Source organism: Neodiprion fabricii, chromosome 2 (assembly GCF_021155785.1).
Source record: "Neodiprion fabricii isolate iyNeoFabr1 chromosome 2, iyNeoFabr1.1, whole genome shotgun sequence".
NCBI lineage: Eukaryota > Metazoa > Arthropoda > Insecta > Hymenoptera > Diprionidae > Neodiprion > Neodiprion fabricii.
Genome location: NC_060240.1, coordinates 20,479,642 through 20,497,846, shown reverse-complemented (window position 1 = coordinate 20,497,846; position 18,205 = coordinate 20,479,642). Strand labels below are relative to the sequence as shown.

At 42.5% G+C, this 18,205-nt stretch overlaps 1 long non-coding RNA gene across 2 annotated transcripts; it reads right to left on the bottom strand.

Moving 5' to 3' along the window:
- Positions 1-7,702: 7,702 nt before the first annotated feature.
- Positions 7,703-17,729, bottom strand: LOC124175002. 2 transcript variants are annotated; one of them, XR_006869051.1, is made up of 5 exons: positions 17,468-17,729; positions 16,990-17,227; positions 16,570-16,898; positions 16,147-16,291; positions 7,703-8,251 (listed from the first exon to the last, which is right to left on the bottom strand). It is a non-coding gene; the product is annotated as an uncharacterized LOC124175002 (long non-coding RNA). The 2 variants fall into 2 exon arrangements; XR_006869050.1 differs by having other exon boundaries at positions 17,472-17,727.
- Positions 17,730-18,205: the final 476 nt, after the last annotated feature.

The following is an 18,205-nucleotide window of genomic DNA, read 5'->3' as shown; positions in this document are numbered from 1 at the left end:
CTAGTAAAGTGAAAAAAATAGAGTGAGTTCAATACAGACTGTGGTTATATTTTTATAGTAGTTTAGTTCAGGTGGAATCTATCCAGTTATCTGATACTTAACCGAACATGTGCGTTTATGAAACACATATAGTTAAGTATGCGATTATTGTGTATTCCGGGGATGACAAACAGCACTCGAAAAGTCAACTACCAGAGCAGGTGTTGTAAAAATACCTACCAAAAATCATCGATATATTTTCCAAGTACGCGTGGGCGGTGACGATGAAGTCCAAGAGTGGGAAAGATGTTACTGCTGCCATGAAATTTGTACTGGCCCAGAGCCGCATACCTACATATCTACACGTTGAGCAAGGTAAAGGATTTAATAACAGCGAATTCAAAGCCCTCGTGAAGCATCACAATATCAACATGTTTTCGACATTTAGCAACTAGAAGGCGTCGATATGCGAACGTTTTGATCCAACATTGACAAATAAAATGTGAAAGCGGTTTCCTCTCCGAGGATTTTTCGAGTGAATTGATATTTTGGAAGATTTAATGATGTCCTACAACAACACCAAACATCGCACGATTCGGATGAAACCGATGAATGTTAGCATGGAGAATGAAAAACAGCTGTATCGTAGCGTGTACAAACCTCGGCAAATCAAACGAAGTGATCGGGCGCGGAAATTCAGTGTGGGCGATCTAGTTCGAATCAGCAAGTACAAGAATGTATTCGAAAAAGCCTATACACCCAATTGGACGACTGAAATATTCACCGTGAGTGAGGTGAAAAATACCAATCCACCCACCTACAAACTTACCGATTATCAAGATCATCCCATCGAGGGGGGCTTCTACGAGGAGGAGCTCGGCAAAGTAAAATACCCCGACGGCTATCTTGTGGAGAAAGTATTACGCAAACGAGGGAATCAGGTCTATGTGAAGTGGTTGGGTTTTGATACTTCGCACAATAGCTGGATAAATAAAACAGACATGTGACATTAGGGTGTCCCTTAACAGGGGTGTTTTCGAATTTGTATGCTCCCAGGGGCTCAAACACTTCCAAATCAATAAAAAGAAATCCTCTGAATATTTCATCTCCTAATATTAACTCTAAGATAGTCCGCTTTCCCGCCAAAGTTTCTTATGGAAATAACATGTAAAAAATATGCGTTGTTCTTTTAAATTTTGTACGTTGGTGACGAATTGACCTACAATAATGAGAATTACATATTTTTGTAGGAAATTCGACACTCTATTAAAAGGGTCTCTTTTTGCCTAATCTACTGGTTCAAAAGTTATCCGAGCTCAAAGTTTAATTCATATAAGATTATCATTATTATCGAGTATCTTCAAAGGATTAGCAGTTGTATAAATAGATGGCATAAATTATCGACTCGAAAATGACGCCGAAGTGTGAAATTACTTATTTTACGAAAAACATCAATCATCACAATATCAACATAAAACAAGATAGTCTCAATTCTTTTAGAGTTGCATCAATCTCTGTATCGATTGATAACAGTGAAATATGATTTTCAATTAACATCTATTGAGGTTTTAACACAATGTAATCACTTTATTTGATCTGAAATAAAGTAACCTGCAAGAAAAATGCAATATATTTCATCATACAACTGCTAATCCTCTGAATATATTCGATAATATGAATAATTTTATATACATTAAACTTTGAGCTCGAATAACTTTCAAATCAGTAGACTTAGCGAGGTATCGTAAAAAACCTTTTTTATATAGCGTCGAATTTCCTACAAAAATATGTACTTCTCATTCTTGTAGATCAATTCGTCACTAACGTACACAATTTAAAACAACAACACAAATTTTTTACATGTTATTTCCGTAAAAAACCTTGGTGGGAAAGCCGACTATCTCAGAGTTATTATCAGGAGCTGGAATTTTGAAAGGATTTTTTTTATCGATTTGGGAGCGTTTGAGCCCCTGGAGCATACAAATTCGAAAACACCCCTGTTAAGGGACACCCTAATGTGACATGATTTGTATGTGTTTTCCGAATTACAATGAAAGATTTGAATATACAAATATTTCCGCATCAATCTCCTTTGTACGCACATGTGCCATACTCGGTAATATGAAAATAATAATAATAATGATGATTATGATAATAATAATAATGACAATGACAATGACAATGCCAATGCCAATGCCAATGCCAATGCCAATGCCAATGCCAATGCCAATGCCAATGCCAATGCCAATGCCAATGCCAATGCCAATGTCAATGCCAGTGCTGGTGCCGGTAATGGTGAGGGTGAGGGTGAAGGTGAGGGTAAGGGTGATAACGATAATGATGATAATAATAATAATAAAAATACCCGCAGGTGGCGGGGGGGTTAAATCTCTCGTTCGGGACGTGACGACCCCGTGTACATCGAGTAAGTCAAAGGGGACTGAAGTTGGCACGAGCCCAATGGATGGCCCCCGAGGCAGCCTCAGGAGGCGGATTGAGCGTCAAAACTCGGTTCGCTCGGGAAGTGACGATCCCTGGGTTCGCTAGTGAGTGGGAGGGGAGGGAAGTCGGCACAAGCCCGATGGAAGGCCCCCGAGGTGACTTCAGGGGCCGTGCTATGTTCCGGCACGGTACGGGGAGTCGCGCCCCCGAGAGACCCTAAGCATTCAGGAACTTTTATGAAGATGCACAATGGTAACAACGTTATACCTCAGGTGGTAGCCCCAGCACAGAGGAAATCCACCCTGGGTTCCGACCGGGTGGAAGCCCCGGTGGCTCATGGCAGGGACATGGATTCTGAGGGCCGCAAATTGTGCAAAGACCAGGCGACAAAGACGGCAACGGAGACAGCGGACACGAAATCTGGAACAGCGGACAGGACGACACTGGGACACCGATGACAAAACAGGACGGACAGCGTGTCGAGCACGGGCAGCGGAGCGAGTTGCGCTTCCGCTGTATCCACGATCGGCACGGAAACACGAATCACGGACGATATGGACGTAACGGACATATTGCTACGGATTCACAGTACAGCGACAAGGATGGCCGAGGCAGCGACCATCCAAGAAAACATAAATGTGTCCGTTGAACTGGGCATAGAGACCATCGTCGAGGCTGCCGACGTTGCGCTCAACAGGCACGCCAAAGCAGTCACGAAAGATCACAAGACGGACAACGAGACGACGGAGATGGACGTTGAGACGGAACAACGGACACAAAACACTCCGCGGACTAAACGAAAACGGTAGGTGACTGGAACCACTCCGGAATCCTCTCAGAAGAGGGTGACGGTTGCGAAACCGGTCGCTGACTGGCAGACTGTGACAAGGAAAAAAAAGGAAAAAAAGAAACGGAAGACGCGGACGGATCGGGCGAACGCGACAACGGATACGACCGCAGGGGCTGAGGGGCGCAGAGCGGCTCCCAAACACTAGGGGACGGCTGTGCTCGTCAAACCCGGGAACGACATGACGTACTCCGACGTCGTGAGGAAGATACGGACCACGATCGACCCTGCGAAGAGTCACGTTAAAGTGACGACTCTCAGGAAGACGAAGAATGGCCTGTGTCTTCTGAAGATAAAGACAGACGCCAACGGACGAGACGACTTCCGACGCGTCCTGCAGGACGCAGTCGGCGACGCAGGCAACGTCAGGGCCCGGACCTACAGGGTGCAACTAAAGATCATGGATCTTGACTGTGTCACGACCAGAAACGACGTGATACAGGCACTGCGACGAGAAACGGGACGAGACGCGGACATTGGGGTCCACATCTTCGGTCCGAACCGGGCCGAGCACTTTATGTCCGTATGCGACCGAGAATCGCAGGAAGCCGGAGCGCTACTCGGCCGGGGACGGATCGGGACTGGATGGGTGGCGTGCCGCGTCCAACCACGACTGATGGTGACGAAATGCCAAAAGTGCCTGGGATGTGGGCACACAAAAGCAAAATGCAGAAATGCAGACCGGACGAAGTGCTGTAGGAAATGTGGTGAGACGGGACACTACGCCACGGACTAAAAGAACAGACCGGGCTGCCCACTGTGCGTCGAGGCGGGCCACGGCGATGGGGCGCATCTCACGGGCTCCGAGGGACGCGCGGTGTACTGGCGTGCGCTGAAGAAGTGCAGGAAGCAGGCCGAAAGATGGACAGGATAGTTCAGGGCAACCTGAACCGCAGTAGGACAGCAGACATGCCACTACCACAGATAGCAGACGAACACAACGCCGACATTCTGATCCTGTGCGAGCCGTACAGGATGCGACAAACGCAGGATTGGATCACGAACGAGACCAAGACAGCAGCTATCTGGGTAAGGGGCGCTGCCCGAGCCCGGATAACCGCTCGTGGCGTCGGGGACGACTACGGCTGGGCTAGGGTGGGCGCTGTCACTTACGTCAGCGTCTACCTGACCCTAAACTGCGCCGCAGCGGAGTTCCGGGCGCAGATTGCGCTCCTCAAGGACGGACTCAGGGACCTGCCCGGGGATCTCGTGGTCGTAGGGAACCTCAACGCAAGGGCGGTCGAGTAAAGCATTACGGTACCGAACTGACGCGGATGGCTGCTGCCGAAGATGGCCGCAAGGCTGGACCTAGTGGTGGCAAATACAGGAGACGTACCAACGTACAGACGGCCAGGATTTGGACATAACAGGGAAACTGTACGAACAGCTTCTGCTACCACGACTCACGGACGTGATACAAGACGGCGAAGGCCTCTCGGACCGGCAGTTCGGCTTCCGGAAGGGTCGATCAACGACTGGAGCGATCCAAGAGGTGGTTGACTCTTTTCGGTCGACAGACAGACATTTGTGATACTTGACGTTAAGAACGCCTTCAACTCGGCCAGGTGGGTGGACATCCTAGAGTCGCTAAGAGGTGACTTCGGGATCCCACCTCGGAACAGACGGCTGACGTACGAAATGACCGAAGGTCAAGTGACGCAACAGATGTCGGTGGGGTCGCTCAAGGTTTCATACTAGGACCTGACTTCTGGAACGGGATCTATGACAGCCTGCTCAGACTGGAGCTCCCGCTCGGCGTCCGCCTGATCGCTTACGCTGACGACGTGGCAGCAGTGATAGTCGAGCGCACTCCAGATCTGGCACAATACGCACTGAAACAGACAATGAAACGAGTCGGACAGTGGATGACTGACCACGGACTGCAACTCGCGACGGAAACGACAGAACTGGTGCTTCTCACCAGAAGACGAATACCGACCACACTCCGCATGACGGTCGGGACGGACGAGATCGAGACCAGAGGGGAAGTCAAGTACCTGGGAGTAACCCTGAATACGAAGATGACCTTCTGGCCTCACACACAACGAACAGCTCAGAAGGCGGCTGAAAGGATAGCATCGCTAAGCCGCCTGATAGCAAACACAAACGCACCGAGACCGGGGAAACGGAGACTTTTGATGTCGACGGTGAACTCGATCCTCCTCTACGGTGCGGAGATCTGGGCAGACTCCCTGAAGACTGAGAAGTACTGTCACGCAATGACGACGGTACAGAGAGGAAGCGCGTTGCGGATCGCTTGGTCCCATCGGACGGTCTCAGCACAGGCCGTTCTGGTGGTGGCGGGCGTGATTCCCGTGGACCTCTTCGCGTTCGAGCGCAAGAGGGTCTATGGAAGAGACGCGGACGTGACCCGGCGGGACGCGGCAAGACAAGAGACGCGACGATACAGACGCAGCAGGACTGGTGGACGAAAGAAACGACAGGAAATTGGACGAGACGACTCATTAAGAACCTGAGACCGTGGATCCAGAGGGGGTTTGGGGGTGTGAATTTTCACGTCATAGAACTCCTGACGGTCCACGGTCATTTTAGACGGCACTGATACAACTTGGACCGAGTACAGACGCCCAACTGTACGTACTGCAGACACGAACGAGACGACACGCGGAACACACGCTCTTTGAATGTGACCGCTGGACAGAATTGAGACAGAGACTGGAAACGATCGTGGGAGGCATCACTACCGACACATTATCAGGGTGATGCTCCATGTTACAGAAACAACAGACAATCCTGCGACGTAAGAACGCGGACGGCTGCCTGACGTAACGTAACTGACGGACGGCCTGCACTGGACGGATAGACGGGCAAACTGACAAGACTTACACCGACAGAGTCTTACACAGACACTTCGACGTTACAGAATGGGATAACGAATCGTCGTTATGAATACCGACAGGAAGTGACGTATTGTGACAAATCCTTAGTAAGTAACTAGAATTTTATCGAAACTCGCCTTAAAATAGTTGAAATTAGTGTCGCGGTGGCGCGCATAAAGGTTTAAATCGAGGCGCGCACAATCACTCAGTCACAGTCAGTGCAAATCTATCGTATGGTGAACATTGTAAATATAAATATCATCATTGTTATTATATCTTAACAACGTTTAATACTTTCAATAAATTTTAATACGAGTAAAAAAATTTATTTGCACTCATACTCCTAAAAGAAGCCCTTTGACCACGTGTCGTGAATCCCCATGCAGCGTTTACTGCTTCTACGTTTTCCTCAATATTCTTTTTGCATGGACCACCATTGGGTTCTTCACGTAGAACCAATATTCTGAAGAGTAAAATTATATAACTACTCCCATTTTTTACTAAAAATCATAACTGTAGCTGTAATATTTTCAATACTTCAAGAAGTCTTTGAGTTTGTTCATTTCATGGAGGCAAAGCTATTCAAAAACAATACCACTTGAAAAAAAAATTGAGGTCTAGTTTAGAATAAAGATTTTTCGCGTTTTTATTTTTTGTTCGGGTTAAAGAAGGTGAATATTTTTTATAAAATAAAGTTATACTTTAAAAACACAATCGAATATTTCTTTATGTACAATCAATTGTAAACATTATAGTTAAAAGAATGTCAATTCGAAAAATTGGTGATTCTGAAAAATTAACGACGGAGCCAGGAATCGAACCTGGCGTCTAGAGATGCTTAACCGGAGCCTTACTCCACTACACCACCTAGTTGCTGTTACGTGGGGGTAAGAGTGTACTTAGCGTCGGATCGTGTCGGTCTGCGTCCGTAGAATTCTGGACCAGGGCCTCACCTCAAGTTCGGAAGAGTTGATCAATCGAACGATGTTGAACGTCGGTCACTTAGTCTTTGTAGATTTAGAATATCTTATTATCGAAAGCTATAGTTGAAAGTGTCAATTTGCTGATTCTGATACATGTTAAAAATGATTCCAACGATTATTTATTGAAACTCTAATGTAGTTATTATTATTAGCACTTAAAATTACCTGATTCGGTGGAATCAGGGCCGAACTCAATTTAATTATGGAAAATGGAATGGCACAAAAATGTCTATTCTCGAAATGATGAGATTTAGTAAAGCACAGAAAAGATGGAAACGTAGAAGATAGTGAGTCTTTTGCAGCTAACAGAATAACTGGATGCTCAAATTTGAGGAATTAGCGCGATTATTAATTATAATTTGAACTTAAAAAGAGGGATATTTCCAGACTGAGCGCTACTGATGCTAATTCAGTAGTCCCTCATTTCCGTTCTTGGTACCAGTTAAATAGAAGAAAGTTGAACCTTATACTAGGGATCATTGTTGGTCTCTACGTGACTTTTTCCAGGAGGGGTGGAACTCGCCGTTATTAGAATATGAGATTTTGATGAAATAATATCTGTGCATTGAAGAAATTAAAGAAATGAAATGAAATGGAATTTTGAAAAAGGTACGCCAAGGCGGTATGTCAGGGCGTAACACCGCCCTGACTCTGTTGTCGTTAATTTCTCTCATCACCTTTAAACATTATACTTGTTGGTAATTTAACCATAAACATCATTCCATATTCTGTATTCTATTTTTCCGCATCACGGAAGTTGGGAAATCTTTCTCTCATAATTTGTTGTTGAATTCGTTGAGCCAAAGCGCGTGGTCCTTGTCTGTTGTATTCTTCATCTTGATCCATCGGATCAACATCATTCTCTACGGGATGAGCTATCGGTGCTAGTTGTTCGTCATCTTCATTGTTTAATCGTAGTTGCACTCTCATGTTGTGCCGTACTGCACACGCATTAACAATTTTCGCTGCGAACGCTGGTTCGTACATCAAGACTCGCTGGTATGACAAGCATCTCCATACAGATTTAAAAACTCCAAAAAACCGCACGACGACGCTTCTAGCCTTACATAGTTGTTGTGTATATTAATGTTGTCGCGTATCTTCAGGAAAATTGGCCAGAGGTGTTAATAGCCAAGGCTCCAACGGATATCCAGCGTCACCTGATGGAAAATATATTGATTTAGAAAAAAGTAGACTAAATATAATATGCATATCATGTATATAAAACTCAAATTGAACCTTTGCTGCTTTGCTGAACAGTGAAAAATATTTTCGCTTTGACTGCGCTTAAGGTGTTAACCAAGCGCAGTCGATGTAGTGTTAGTATTGTTACAAAGGGTGAAATCACCCCTTTGCCCCCTCTTTAATGATCTAGTAGTCAGCATAGATAAAAGACGTTTATAAACCTCTTATGTCTTTAAAAAAGAATAAGGTTGCTGCGCCAACCGATATTATTGTAAAAACAATCTTGTTTCAGACTTTAAACAGGAAACACGTATATTGCATTAAAAGCATTTATCACGATATTCTATTTACGCTCTTGATTTCTTTTGATTCGATAATAAGTAAACTCGCGGATCCATATTTTATTAACGTAACGTCTAAAACGTTACAATTGGTGTCAGAAGCGGGATCTTGAGTCTTATTAATCGAGTTGATTCAGTGCGTGAAATAGTGAAATAAACTATGAATAGCGGTCGTTTAACACGCTCTCGTCGTCGGGAAAGTGGCGGTGAAGAACATGCTATCACCGGAAATCCGCAGCTTCCCGAGTCCATTTGTGCACCTTCAGTGGACTCTTTACCTGTCCCTACGATGGTCTCAGTTTCACAAATCGACCTACTAAAAATTATGAGCCAACAACAAGAAGCCGCCGAACTTTATCAACGGCAGCTTCTGGATACGGCTAGACAACAACAAGAAGCGGCAAGACAACAACAACAACAACTTGTCCAGTTGCTGCCAGAGCAACGAGAACAGCGAGAAAGGGAGCTTGCCTCTCAGTTGGAGCAGCGAGAAAGGGAGCTTGCCTCTCAGTTGGAGCAGCGGAAGCTAGACAGAGAAGCTCAAGAGCGTTCCGAGACTAGTCTTCACGAACTGCTCCGGACGACTGTGGCGGCTCTTCAGTCCGTTCATCAGATGAGCGGCACTGGAGGACCAGCTGTAACACCGCAGGGCTCCAGAGTTGTTACTCCGCTTCCCTCTCCTGTTCCCTCTCCTGTTCCCGTTCCTACTGTTCAGGAGGTTCAACATCCAGGTCGATTCCAGGATGTTCCTGAATCAAGGTCTGTGCCTTTTATTAGGAGAGTAGATAAATCTCCAATTGTTAGAACGAGAGTAAATAATGAGACAAGAAGACAAGGACGAGACGAAGACCTCGCGTCTCTCAGTCAGGACCTTGAACGGCTTTCTCGTATAGCTTTGCCAGACCACGAACCGTCTCGAAATTTATTAGCAACGCAAGCTTTCTTAAATGCAATCAATGATCCGGAAATTAAAATGGCCGTTGGAACATCGGGCCTCACTTCTTTGCGGGAGGCAACAGCCAAAGCCCTCGAGGTGTAGGCAATGAGAAAGCAATATTTTGGGCTGAACAAGCTTCGTCGGATTGAGGTGTCCGAAAACACCTCAGGAAGACAGAGTTTTGAATACTCGGAGGAGCCAAAACCTCAAAATTATAAAAATAGAAATAACGGTGACAATTTTAAATCAAGAAATCGAGGTTCTTTTCAAAACCAACAAAACCAGCGTATAAATAAAAACGTGGTCGAGACAAGTCAAACTAGCTTGACTTGTATATTTTGTAAAAAAACATGCCACGACGCCAATCATTGTTTTCTTATTGAAGAAATTAGTGAAAAACCGATGCAAGGCTCGAATCCAAATTCTTATAATTCGCGTAAGAAAAATATAGATATAGGGGAAGCAAATCCTCAATCAAGTTCTTCAACAGGAACTCACTCAAAAAACTAATTCTAGATGATTTGTCAGGGCGAAAATCATCGCAGATTGTAAGTAGTGAAAGCCCTCTTAGAGAACAGTTTTTAATTAGAAGTCTACGACAGTCTGGTCTTTACGCGCGCGGTACTGTAAATGGCGTCGATTGTCGGTGGGTAATAGACACGGGCGCGGAAGTAACCGTAATTCGATCGGATCTCTTTAAATCCGATGACCAGATTGTTCCTTCTTTTTCTCTGCGAAGAGCCACTGGAGAGACGACCCCAGTTTTGAGACAGGCTACTGTCCAAATTAACCTTTTTGGGTGTATCGACTCTCCACATAAGGTTTTTATAGCAGATATAGAGGATGAAGGTATTTTAGGAATAGACTTTCTTACAGCTCATAACTGTGTTATCTCGACTAAGAGAAATTCACTAGTTTCAAACAATCTCGAAACAACTCTCTGTACGAATAGAAATGGAATTTATTGGACCCCTCCTAGAATTAGAGAAATAGAACTTTTGGAGGATGATTTGCAACAACATTTTCCTTTACATTTACAGAGCCTTGTTAAGAAATCTTCGATTTCGTTAAATTCAGCTCAGGTAGAATTGTTTAAGTCTCTTTTGCTGGAGTTTATAGATTCTCTCGCCAAAGATAGTAGTGATAAGGGCCGTTGTATTTCTGTCAAGCACAAGATCGACGTCGGAGAGAGTTTACCAATTAAACAAGCTCCTCGAAGACTCGCTCTTAACGCCCGAGAAGAGGTGAAGAAGCTTGTGGAAGACATGCTAAAGAACGATGTGATTGAACCATCGTCTAGTCCCTGGGCCTCACCAATCGTCCTTGTTAACAAAAAGGACGGATCCAAACGATTTTGTATCGATTACAGGAAGCTGAACGATATAACGAAGAAAGATTCTTACCCTCTACCCAGAATCGACGAGACACTCGACTTGATAGCTGGTGCAACTTGATTTAGCACCATAGATCTTCAGAGCGGATACTGGCAGGTTGAAATGGATCCTCTAGATAAAGAAAAAACAGCTTTTGTTACGGGTTTAGGAGGATTATGGCAGTTCAAGGTTATGCCGTTTGGTTTCAGTGATGCCCCGGCTACCTTTGAACGAATGATGGAGGCTGTTCTCCATGGGCTCACGGGCAAAATATGCCTCGTTTATTTAGACGATATAATCATTTTTGGCAAGAACTTTGAAGAAGAAGTTAAAAATCTCAGACAAGTTTTCGCTAGGCTGAAGCAAGCAGGTCTGAAAATGAGCCCGAAAAAATGTCATCTGTTCCAGAAAGAAGTAGGCTTCCTCGGACATATCGTTTCAGCACAAGGTGTGAAGACTGACCCATCCAAAATAGAGAAGGTTTCTTCTTGGCCGACACCTAAGAATAAAGAACAAATTCAAAGCTTTTTAGGCCTTTGTACGTATTACAGAAGATTTGTAAAAGGTTTCGCTAGTATAGCTAAACCTCTCCATCGTTTGACCGGAATCAAGATTCCTTTTGACCGGACCCCGGAATGCGAAGAGGCTTCCAAGAAATTAAAAGAAAATCTTATTTCTTCGCCGATTTTAGCTTATCCTGAGGTCGAAATTCCTTTTATTTTAGATACGGATGCATCTCTTTCAGGAATAGGCGGGGTTCTGTCACAAATTCAGGGAGGTCAAGAGAGAGTCATAAGCTATGTCAGCAGAGTTTTGAGTAAAACCGAGAGGAATTATTGTGTCACTCGTAGAGAGCTTTTAGCTGTTGTTAAGACCGTAGTACATTTTCACCATTATTTGTACGGTAGGAAATTTTTGATACGTACAGATCATGCTTCTCTCAGGTGGCTACTTTCGTTCAAATCTCCCGAAGGTCAGGTAGCTAGATGGTTAGAAAGGCTCGGTCAGTACGATTTTGATATTCGTCATCGAGCAGGAATTCATCATGGAAACGCCGATGCTCTCTCTCGAAGACCCTGCGAGGAAATGCCAGAGTGTAAACAATGTGCACGATTAGAGAAAAATCGTGACCCCTCTCTTATAATACGGAAGATTTCTTTCGAAAATAACCAGGAAGAATGGAGAAAATCGCAACAAGAAAACGACACTTTGAATCAAGTGAAGTCTTGGAAAGAAGCGGAAATTCGCCCAGACTGGCAGGATATATCTTTAGCCGAGCCAGATTTGAAAATTTATTGGGCTCAATGGGACTCTATTCTTTTAATTGATGGAATTTTATACCGAAAATGGGAATCTGCAGACTTGAAAGAAATCAGGTGGCAACTTTTGGTTCCCAGGTCACGAGTTCCAGAGATTCTTGCTCTTTATCATGATTCTCCTGCAGGCGGACACTTCGCGTCAAATAAAACTCTGGGCAGAATTCGCAACTTCTACTTTTGGCCCCGTTGCCGGATGGACGTTGAAGATTGGTGTCGAAGATGTCGAATCTGCACGGCAAAGAAAGGACCTCGAGCGAAGGGACAAAGCTCTCTTCAAATTTACAACGTGGGAGCTCCATTTGAAAGAATAGCGATGGACATTCTTGGACCTCTCCCGATAACCCATTCTGGAAATAAATATGCTTTGGTTATTGCTGATTATTTTACTGAATGGCCTGAAGTGATTCCTCTCGCTGATCAAGAAGCCTCTACTGTAGCACAGGCATTCGTTAAAGAATTTATTTGTAGACACGGAGTTCCTCTAGAACTTCATACTGATCAAGGCCGAAATTTTGAGTCAACCTTAATGAAAGAGGTTACTCAGATTTTAGGGGTTAGAAAAACTCGTACAACTCCTTTGCATCCGCAATCTGACGGCATGATAGAGCGTCTGAATCGGACTTTACTACAGTATTTGTCGTCCTTCGTAGAACAGAATCAGAGAGACTGGGACTCCTGGATCCCTTTCTTCCTCTCATCTTACAGATCTGCGATTCATGAGACGACGAAACAGACGCCAGCCCTCATGCTTACTGGAAGAAATCTTCGACTTCCGTCAGATTTAGAGAAAGGCCCTGTTCCTGTGCAAAGACAGCATCAAACAGATTATGCCTTTTCATTACAACAACGTTTAGAAGAAATTCATCACTTTGCTAGGAATAGAATTTCTATGGCTTCAGATAAATTGAAAACTCGTTATGATATTCGAGCCAGAGGTTTAAAATTTAATCCTGGAGATTCTGTTTGGCTCTTTTAACCTCGAAGACAGAAAGGACGATGTCCAAAACTACAAAGAAATTGGGAAGGCCCTTACTTAGTGGTCAACCGGATAAATGATGTTGTTTATAGAATCCGAAGATCTCCTCATTCGCGTCAGAAGGTGGTTCACTTGGATCGTCTTGCTCCTTTTGAAGAAGATCAACCTGGAACAGTCTCTCCAAGACCAGGGACATCCTTCGAGGTTAGATCTTCAAACGAACACCCTTCACGACTGTGATCGATTTGGCTTTCTTTACAGTCGGTTATCAATTGGGAGAAGAATTTACCTTTCGGAATTCATTTGAGTAAAACTCGACCGCTTACGATTATTATAGAAGGAAATATCGGATGCGGAAAAACAACTTTCACCAAGAGGTTTTTAGCAGATCACCAGGTCTGTACACTTTTAGAACCTCTTGAAGAATATCGAAATGTAGCTGGAATTAATCTTCTAGATTTGATGTATCAAGACCCAGATCGTTATTGCTATTATTTTCAACATTTCGCTCAAATGGTTATGTTAGATAGACATCTGCAGACGACTTCATTGCCTGTAAAGGTGATGGAAAGATCGATATTTAGTAGCAATTGTTTTGTAGAAGCTCGTCGAAGGTTAGGTAATTTTCGCGACTTCGAATCTGATTTATTGACAAAAAATTTTGATCTTCTCATTCGCTCGTCTGAGCTCAGAGTAGATTTGATTGTTTATTTGCGAGTTTCCCCAGAAACTTCTTTTGCTCGTGTTAGTTCCCGTTCTCGTGAGGAAGAATTGAGTATTTCTTTAGAGCTACTCAGAACTATCCATGAGGTTCATGAAGATTGGTTAGTAAAACAAACCTTTTCTTCTTTATCGGCTCCTGTTTTGGTTATCAATGCAGAATCCACAGCCGACCAAGTTTATTCTAATTTTTGTCTTGCAATGATACACGGACAAAGTTAAACCTTTGAATTTAATATTGAAAGAATTTTATTCTTAAAAAATTTGGTTAAAAAAAAAAAAAAAAAAACTATAATAATCAAAACTTAATTTTTGAAATTAAACTACATCAACGGGCAAAGGCAAGTAATATTCAAAATCTTCTCAATTTCTTCCTTGACATTATCACATCCCTCGCATCCTTCCGTTTTTTTTACTATATCAAAAAGACTCTGTTTGCATGAGCGACAAAGCACTTTTTCTTTGAGAAAGGTCAGATGAAGGGAGACTTCTTGTAGAAGAAATTCGGGTTTAGAGCTAAAAAAAATGATTGAAACAAAAATTATTTTCTTATAATTTATTTGTGTTATTCGATATGATGTACTCACTGTGACTCAAAGCAGCTTAGGCATAGGAAGCCGCTTCTTCCTTTTTCGGAAACGGCGTTTAGCTGGCCGCAGGACATCTCTCTCCAAAGAGAGTTAAAAAAGTTAGAGCTTTCTATTTCGCTAAGTTCGTCCGAATTTTTGAAAAGGAATACTTTTATCAACATAGCTGCATTCATGGAAGTATGCTCTTTTGTATCCATGTCTTGTCTGTCTTTAACGACTACTTTTCTCATAATGATTTGTTATTTCTGCGTTGCTAATCAATTTGAAATTTGTTTTCTTCGGTTGTTTCTTTCTAGAAACTTCTTCTCTGGAATCGAGTCTTGTGTCGGATAGGCTTTGGTTTAAGGAATAATATGAAATGAGCCACGATTATTTTTCGAGGTCGATGAGCGATTGCTTGATTTTCACATTTTATTAACCTTAAGTGTCAGTTTTTGTGAGCACTTTTTCAGGTGATTTGACACAGCCTTCTCCTTCCAATCTTCCCCGATTCCTGAGGATGACTGGTGGACTTATTTTGAAGAGATACACGGAAATGATTCAGATAAGATCGTTTCTTTTCTTTTGATTACATATTCAATTTATTTTATTCGTGCATTTTCCCAAATTCACTTAGTGAATTTGATTAGTTATACCATCACTCACATTTGTCTTTCCAAAACTCTAGGGTGTGCTGTTTCTAAAGAAAACTAGGATCAGTCACCCATCTATTTCCCTGTTTCCTGTGTGAATTTTCAAAGAGGAATCTGCCTTCATCCTGTTTGGTCCCGGAATTTTCGGTTCCTGCCTCGATGATTCCACCCGAACCTGTTTCGTTTGGATAATCCTTCATGAAGATACATAACACTTAATAACACTTACCTTTATAAAACATGGCACATAAATGTTTGAGATTATTTAACGCTCAACTATCTGCTCAAGGTTTTCTGTGGTTTACCTTGAGACTGTGGGCAAATGCCAGATAGTAAAAAAGGGAGTTCTTAAATTTTTAGAGCCACAGCTCCAACTCACCTTTGAGCACTGACTACTAGACTATTTTTGAAATTGTTTTATCTTTCCCGAGTCGGGACGACTCTTTTCCTCGGGGGGGAGTAGTGTTACAAAGGGTGAAATCACCCCTTTGCCCCCTCTTTAATGATCTAGTAGTCAGCATAGATAAAAGACGTTTATAAACCTCTTATGTCTTTAAAAAAGAATAAGGTTGCTGCGCCAACCGATATTATTGTAAAAACAGTCTTGTTTCAGACTTTAAACAGGAAACACGTATATTGCATTAAAAGCATTTATCACGACATTCTATTTACGCTCTTGATTTCTTTTGATTCGATAATAAGTAAACTCGCGGATCCATATTTTATTAACGTAACGTCTAAAACGTTACAGTATTGTGGCTCTGACTGCGCTTGGTCAAGACCATATTTTCGCGGTCATATTTTTCGACATCGACCGCGCTCGGCCAATACCCTATCCTCAGTCGAGTGACAATATTTTACAACAACTCCGCTTGGTCAAAACCCTAAGCACAGTCATTGAAAATAAATTTTTTTCAATTTTTCGGCCGCTTATGCAGCATTCAGATATATGCAAAATACACTGTATGACATCATAACTTACCAATTGGCCAAGTTCTTCGTTCTCCTCGATTATAATGGAATTCCATAGCCCTCCGGATAGGTGATGTGCTCCATATGTACGCATCATTTCGAGCACCTGGATGTCGTGGATTTATGTTCAATATTGTGAGATCTGGATCAACAATCTGCAACAAGAATAATAATAAAGAAGTTGAAAGACAAAACATTACATTCAGTTACGCACGGAATAAAATAGAAATTCCTTTAAAATTTATAATAAATTCTTATACAAGAATGACACAATTAGGCGATTTCACTTGAAATTCTCATTTGTAATTTTTCTTGTCATTTTTATCATTTTCAATGATAAAATTTGAAGCAAAATTTTAAAATTTAAAGAATTTATTTGGAAGAACTGCATCATGGATGTTTAAGGAGACATATTTCTTCTATTCATACTTACTGCTTGCACGTTCAAAGAATGCCGGCCATGATGATTGACGAATGCCTCCTCATGTTCCGATGGGGCAAGTATGTGTACAAACGTACAGTCGATTGCGCCTATTGCACCCTCAAATGGCTATGGAGCAGTAGCAAACTTTTCCCTTCCTTGCTGCTGATCGATGGCAGTCATTGGAAATTTTACCCATCTACGAAGCAAGCGCCTGTTGATTGCTTCGGTAACAGCATGCAGGCAACGACTTGTTGATGACTGGCTGATGTTAAATTGTTGTTGGTTCCGACACTCCATTGATAACAACCTTGAGCGTAAAATCGAATGGCGACCAACACCTGCGAAAAATATTGAAAGGTTAATTTTAAGAACATTGTTTTACTGACACGATTTCTTTGAGGTGAAAAAATACAATAATTCCAAAATTACCTTGATTTCTGGGCTTAACCCAATAACCCGTTCACTCTGCAACTCTGCACGTAACAGATTAACGAGATTCATCACAGCTTCTTGAGGCAGGCGAAAAAGGCTGAGAAACTCTTCTCGTGGTAGCTGAAAAGGATTCTAAGCATCTCTCAGTCGCCTTCTTTCCACACGACGTTCGAGTCGACGTAATCTTTCCTTAAGAACGAATACATCCCAAGCAAGGTATTCGATAGCCATGATCCTTTGAGATTGAAGATAATCAAAGAAACAGCGTAAATAATTGACTTAATAGTAGAAATGAATTATTAATGAAATTAATGAATAATTATATTTGTGGAAGCAACTTTGTGGGTTCTTCGGAACAATACTACAATTTATAGGTTATGTTATTCTTTTTTAGAAAATAATGAAATCTATTCTACAATTTTTTCTGAAGTCAATCTGCATTGATAATTCCTAATTACTGCAAAATTCAACTTACTTACTTGTTATTTCGAACGGCGTAATTATTTTTCACTTTCGGAGCACTTTTCGAAGCACTTTCTCGGAGTCGAGAAAAATATGGGAAACGCACACCACTCCTCTAGCTCGTGTGCAAAGTATCGTTATAATGGTCGTTATAGCGTACCGAGGGGGTCTCTGAGCCTCGCTATCCGCTCCCACCGTAACGACATCATAACGACACTTTTCGTTACTAATAACGGCAAAACTCGCTAAGAATAGTGTACAGAATCACATTTGTCGTTATAATAGCGACGCGGTCGGTAGTATAACGAAACTTGTCGTTATGAGTCCATAACGACAGCATAGCGAGTTACAGAATCGCCCTACTGGGGGCGTTGCACAGGAGGTGGCGGTTTAGTGGGTAGGCCATTCTGGAGTCCCACATTCGTGCTAGCCCGTATGACTGGCGTGAATCCGTAACTTGGATTCCGCAACCCCTCGGAAAAAAAAACAAAAACAATAACAATAACAACAACGACGACAACTACGACAACGACAACGACAACGACAACGACAACGATAACAATAACAATAACAATAACAATAACAATAACAATAACAATAATAATAATAATAATAGTTATCTATAATAATAATAATAATAGTTATCTATAATTTTTCGATACGATTAATGTTCATTTGATTTTTTGGAGAACTTTTTTCCATTTTCGGATAACTTTCTTTCGTTTTCCGGAAACTTTTTTACATATTCTGA